This window comes from Protopterus annectens, chromosome 6.part0, assembly GCF_019279795.1.
Source record: "Protopterus annectens isolate FY-2018-M chromosome 6.part0, PAN1.0, whole genome shotgun sequence".
Taxonomy (NCBI): Eukaryota; Metazoa; Chordata; order Ceratodontiformes; family Protopteridae; genus Protopterus; species Protopterus annectens.
In genome coordinates this window covers 926,814,707-926,820,706 of record NC_056737.1, presented here as the reverse complement: position 1 = coordinate 926,820,706, position 6,000 = coordinate 926,814,707, and positions in this window count along the sequence as shown.

Genomic DNA, 6,000 nt, shown 5'->3' with positions numbered 1-6,000 from the left:
TCCACTTTACAATTCAGTATTTTGAAATGTAAGATTTCAATATTATGGGTTTCAGTCAAGTGATTTTTCAGTATTTTGAAATTTCAGTGTTATGGTCTCAGTCAAATGGGATTCAGTCAAATGAAATTTCAATCATCTGATAGGGATATCTAAATATATATATATATATATATATATATATATATATATATATATATATGGATCTACTTCATTTGATCGACTGACCATTTGATCGAAACTCGTTTGGTCGAAATTTCATTTGGTCGAAAACCAGTATTCAAGTCAATTAACAGAGATTTGTCCCCCTCCCCAATGCCGTGCGACCCTGGAGTTGATATATATATAGTTGGGGGGGTGGGGGCACAGCTCCCCACATTGGGGAGTGTGGGGGCAAAGCCCCCACCTATTTTCATTTAAAATGTGTACTTTTTGTTTTATTTTCTTCTTTTAAACAGAAATAGGTGGGGGGCTTCACCCCCCACACCCCCCAATGTGGGGGGCTATGCCCCCACACCCCCCTAACTATATATAGCAACTCCAGGGTCGCACGACATTGGGGAAGGGGACAAATCCCAGTTTTATGCCTTGAATACTGGTTTTCGATCAAATGAAATTTCGACCAAATGAGTTTAGATCAAATGGTCTGTCGAACAAATGAAGTAGATCCATATACATATATATATATATATATATATATATACATACTGTGTATACACATACATATATATAAATAATTCTATTGGCAATAGTTTAAAAACATTACTGCCAAGCTGCAGAATATTAACCGCAGTTCTCTGAATGTGCATTACACTGAACCTTTATTAGAAAAGAAGACAAATACTTTATTTCTTTATTTGTGTGTGTATAATATGTAGGATTATGAGCAGGTTGGCAATCATAACCTGCTTATTATGTGTTCGAGTCATGGATGCAAAGAAACTTAGCTCAAGAGCAAAGCTAGAGAGGTGACTCTTGATATACATGTCAGGAATATGTTTTAAAGGGTTACAATTGAAAACCCAGTCATAATTCTTTGCAGTGCATGGTGATTTATCTGAAGAATGTACTACTGGTTATAAAAAAAACACTAAATGTTTTTCCAGCTTTCAAAGCCATAAAGCAGTTAGTGAGTGCCATCTGAAAGACAATATAAAACATGTCTCTTATGTCTATAGTCACCTTCCATTCCTCTCAACTGTCCAGGTTTTCTCAGACTGTCCAGATTTTTGGCTTATATATTTGGTGTGATCCTACTAAAATCTGTTTTTTTGACAAATTATAGAGGACTGAAGCCACTAAATAATAACATACATTTGAGTTTCATACTTTGCATCCTTCAGAACATTTAGGTTAACACATATCCTGTTATCCTATGAGTTTCCTAAGTTTATATCTCAGGGACATATTACTGACAAAGACAGCTGGCAGAAACAAATCTGTTTTTTATTCTACCGCTGTCATTTGCTAATTAGTACTGGCAGATCTGACTGTCTCGCATGAGGTCCGACCTTAACAAGTTAATCAGGAGGTGTTTAACATTTGTTAAGATCAGGTCTCACACTATAGTAGTGCTTCACTGTTTTGTCTTTTTCTGGATATCAGATCATAGTCACTACCCTCCATGCACTACAAGTATATTACTATCCACTCTGTGCATCATTAATTAAGAATACTCCAAGGAATCACCATGAAACAACTTCATTGTGGTTTTAAGTATAAGTGGATTACTGTTCACTTCTAATAGACAACATCACAAAGCATCATGCTTAAATAACTTGAAGCAGACTGTACTTCATGCACTCTACCAGCTGAAATCTGGCAAGGCGTTTCATTCACTCAGCACAATGTCTCTGGATCTCAACCATGTTCTTGTCTGGATCAGTTGCTTAGGGACAGCATCTCTGAGTTTGCATAGTGGCCTATTTAGTGGGTAAGTCATTATGTAGGCTGAGTTTCTTAACAATCATCTATTATTGATGTAACGGCAGTTCTGGTATTAATAGTATTTGTTAAGAGATGGTAGTTATTAGCATACTTTTGCAGGCTGCCCTTAGGCCATCATAGACGTCACCTGTCTGGTAGACTCCACACTTCTGCAGGCTGTCTTTGGATCCTGCATCATGGCTATCGCCTGTCTGATAAGCTTCACACTTTTGCAGGCTGTCCTTGGGTCCTGCATCATGGCTATCACCTGTCTAGTAGGCTCCACACTTTTGCAGGCTGTCCTTGGGTTCTGCATTATGGCCATCACATATCTGGTGAGCTCCACACTTTTAGTCTGATTACCTAGCCATCTTGCCATCACTGGCAACACAGTTGTCTGTCATTCTTCCATTTTGTTATTTATTTTGTGGTTTCCTTTCATAATCAGTGGATGTGGTGGTTATCCTTTCATCATTGAGGACTGGGGTGACTATGTTTTAATTTCTGTTATGTCTTATGCTCATTTTTCCATCCAGGGTTGATCTAGTCAGACATCCAGCTGTAAAGTCTGGATTTTATAGCAGTTTTCAGTTTTCTTTTTTATTCCTCCCTCCCACCCCACCCCTTCCTTCCCCAGTCCCACTTAGCTCTCTGGTTGAATTTTGAATTGCCAAAGATATGATACTGTTATCAAGCATAAAAAGGTGGCCATTTATTTCTGATCTGGACTTTGATATGCCTGTCTCTAAAATAATTAATTTGCAAAAGTAATCTCAATGTGCAAGACTGGTTAAAAGCAACACCTCTTAGGGATATAATAAATAAACAAGAGAGCAACTAAATATTATAATGACATTTGTTTTTATAAGCTTGTGTTTGTATACAAAAGAAGACTAGCTGAATGAATGGGTTGCTAAAGTCTTAAATAGTGTGCCTAAGAAATGTCCATAATGAACTCACAACATGACCAAAGAAAACAAAGACAAATCCGTAGTTACAAAAAACAGCAGACAACAGTGAGTCATGTTGTCTTCAAACAGAATAATTACTGAACAAAAAATTTACAGAATATAATTCAATGAAAAGAACGTTTAAAATGACTCTGGTCAATTATCCAACTAAGTTAATACATAATGACTCCAGCAGCTGTTATGAAATTGGTTACATCACATTATATTTAACTATTGCCTAAGGAGCAGAAATATTTGTCTTTACCTGACTTTCCTTTTTGAGTGCCCAGGCATTAAATAGTTCATTTTACAACAAATATATGTGGCATATGATATAGCTATGTTTTTTGCATAGCTTCAGATTACTGTGGGACGTTCTGCATAAATATTGTCAAAAGCAGTTTAACAACTATAATTTATTTTTAGAAATGCCCAACATTAGAATACAGCTTAAATTGTTCCATTCCCTAAAGGGAACAATGTGTAACTTTAATAACTGCAGTCCAATATCCCTGCAGTGTGGGTCTTCAAAAACATTTCATGTTTTTAGCTGAAACTTGAAGTTTCTAAGTTGAACAAAAGCAGATTTTCAGTGACAAGCAATCTGACTTCATATAGATTTTTCAGCCCTGGATAATTTAATTATTATAGATTATATGAAAGGGAAAGCAACATCTTATACAGGGATATGATTACTAGCTGACAGTTACAAATACTCATGCTGCATTTTCAAAATGTTGGCTTGATGTATCCTGTGGGAAAAGATGACAAAATGGAACAGTTTGTTCATATAACATGAAAGCATACATATGAATTTTATTATCCATTGCATATATAGCTGTGACTGTAAATGCAGAGGAAACCTCAAAACCTATATGACCATTAAACAAAGATTCATTCTGGCACCGTTGCTGTTTAATAGTAATACACTTTGGTTTGCTTCAAAGTATGTTCCATGGCTATGTCATCCTTTGATTGCTGAAAGCAATTATTCATCTGATCAGCATTCTGTACCTGTCACCAGGTCTAATCTCTACTATGCTGATGATAATTATATTTGCTTCCAGCTTAAAATTTGTCTGTGTCCTATAGGTATTGTGGACAGACAGACTGTGCCCATTAAAGTTTAAATTTGGAGCTGAAAAATTTTGTTTATTTGTGGATTTTTTTTTACTTCTTGTTACTTTATTTGGTAATTAGATGTCTTCATTTTTTTCTATATGCCTTTTCCTCCATTGCCTGTTAACCATCAAATTTTCTGTTTGACAACTGGTCTGTACATTCCTCTTGGGTGACAGCTAGCCACGGGTGCCATTATCTAGGTAGCCACCAGGGGAGTTCTAATTTTAAGGCCTAACATCTCCCCTAGATGGGAGCAGGGCATACAACATACATCACTATAGGGGCCACTGCACCCTCCACTTGCAGGTTTATGCTGCCACACATAAATGATGATGGTTACAACAAAACACTTTAATGAGCTACATATATGCCCCAGGATTACATCTGTGTCTGCTGTCCCTCCTCCTCATGTAATGATTTATGTGTCATGAATAGAAATTCCAGAAAAAAATGTCAGATTTTTCATATAATTGTACTATACCTACCGCAAAACAGATAGAGTAACATAAGAGGTTCACATTACATGACTCTCATACCATACCTGCAAAGAGTATTTTTCATTAATATTATTTTAAGGCACACAGGTAGCTGCTTTACTCTATCCCACTTAAAACAAGATTTGTAGATGACGAGGTGGTGCCACCACCCTTTTCAAAAGTTAATAAAGAGAAATACACCTTAGCGTTATGGTAGATGGGGGATATATGCATTCTGAGACATGAGCAGTTCATTCAAATCATTATATGACTGCTGTGAGACTGGCACAAAAATTCTATTTTTTTTGGCCATAAATTAAAGGAGTTCAAGCTTGTATTACTGACAAAACTGCAGTTGTGTAGTGTTCACACCATAATGGTAGGCCTTAAAGACAAACACCCCTACCAATATTCTAGTAAATGGAGTTACCCGTTATATTAATTTGTTGTTTCCTAGGTAGGTGCAAGAGTAGTGTCATTCAAGCTGGGAAAAGATTTACACCACTGGCATACACAGTGCAGCTATAAAAAAAATACCCAATATCTTATACAATTCTTTCTGCAAAAAGGCACTATAAGCACTAAGTAATAGTCACTATATATACATACACACACACACACACACATACATATATATATATATATATATATATATATATATATATATATATATATAGATAGATATATATATATATAGATATATATATATATATATATTTAGATATAAATATAGATAGCTAGATATAGATATCGACACATATACACACAGACACTTATACATACATAAACACACATACACACACACACACACACACACACACACACACACACACACACACACACTAGGACAAACCAGACTGGAAGAAGGCTGCAGGGAGCTTGTGGTGGCTCTCTGTAGTACAGCAAGAGTCTCCACTGTTATGGCAGATACCTCACACAGTTGTGCTGCCTTTAGCAAGGAATGTTTCAGTAGTATAACAAATATGCATGGTCCTAACATATGTATTGGTCTTGACAACGACTATGGTAATGGGCAGTTATGACTGTAAAAGTTAGAGAAGGTTTGAGTGTGTATACATACATCAGTTTCATATGTATCCTCAGTCTGTGTATTCTTGTAAAAGATGCAGCATTTGCAGTTGCTGATCCTCCCGATTGATATTTAATGATCAATTTTAATGTCGTTATATTTAATGTAAAATACAAAGTATGAGGTATCAAATGCTTTAAAGTTTGGATTCTCAAAGGAAGTGTTCGTTTTTATAGCATAAAGGAGACAAGTCTTTATAGTGCTCTTCGTTTTTTTTTCTGCAAAATCTACAGATATCAAAAATCAGATGTAATCTCCATGTGTGTGTGTGTGTGTGTGTGTGTGTGTGTGTGTGTGTGTGTGTGTGTGTGTGTGTGTGTGTGTGTGTGTGTGTGTGCGTGCGTGTGTGTATGGCAAAACTCTGGTAAATAAATAGATTCGTTACATGAGACACATTTGGAATGACTGAATGAATTGTTCTTAAAGATACTACACATAT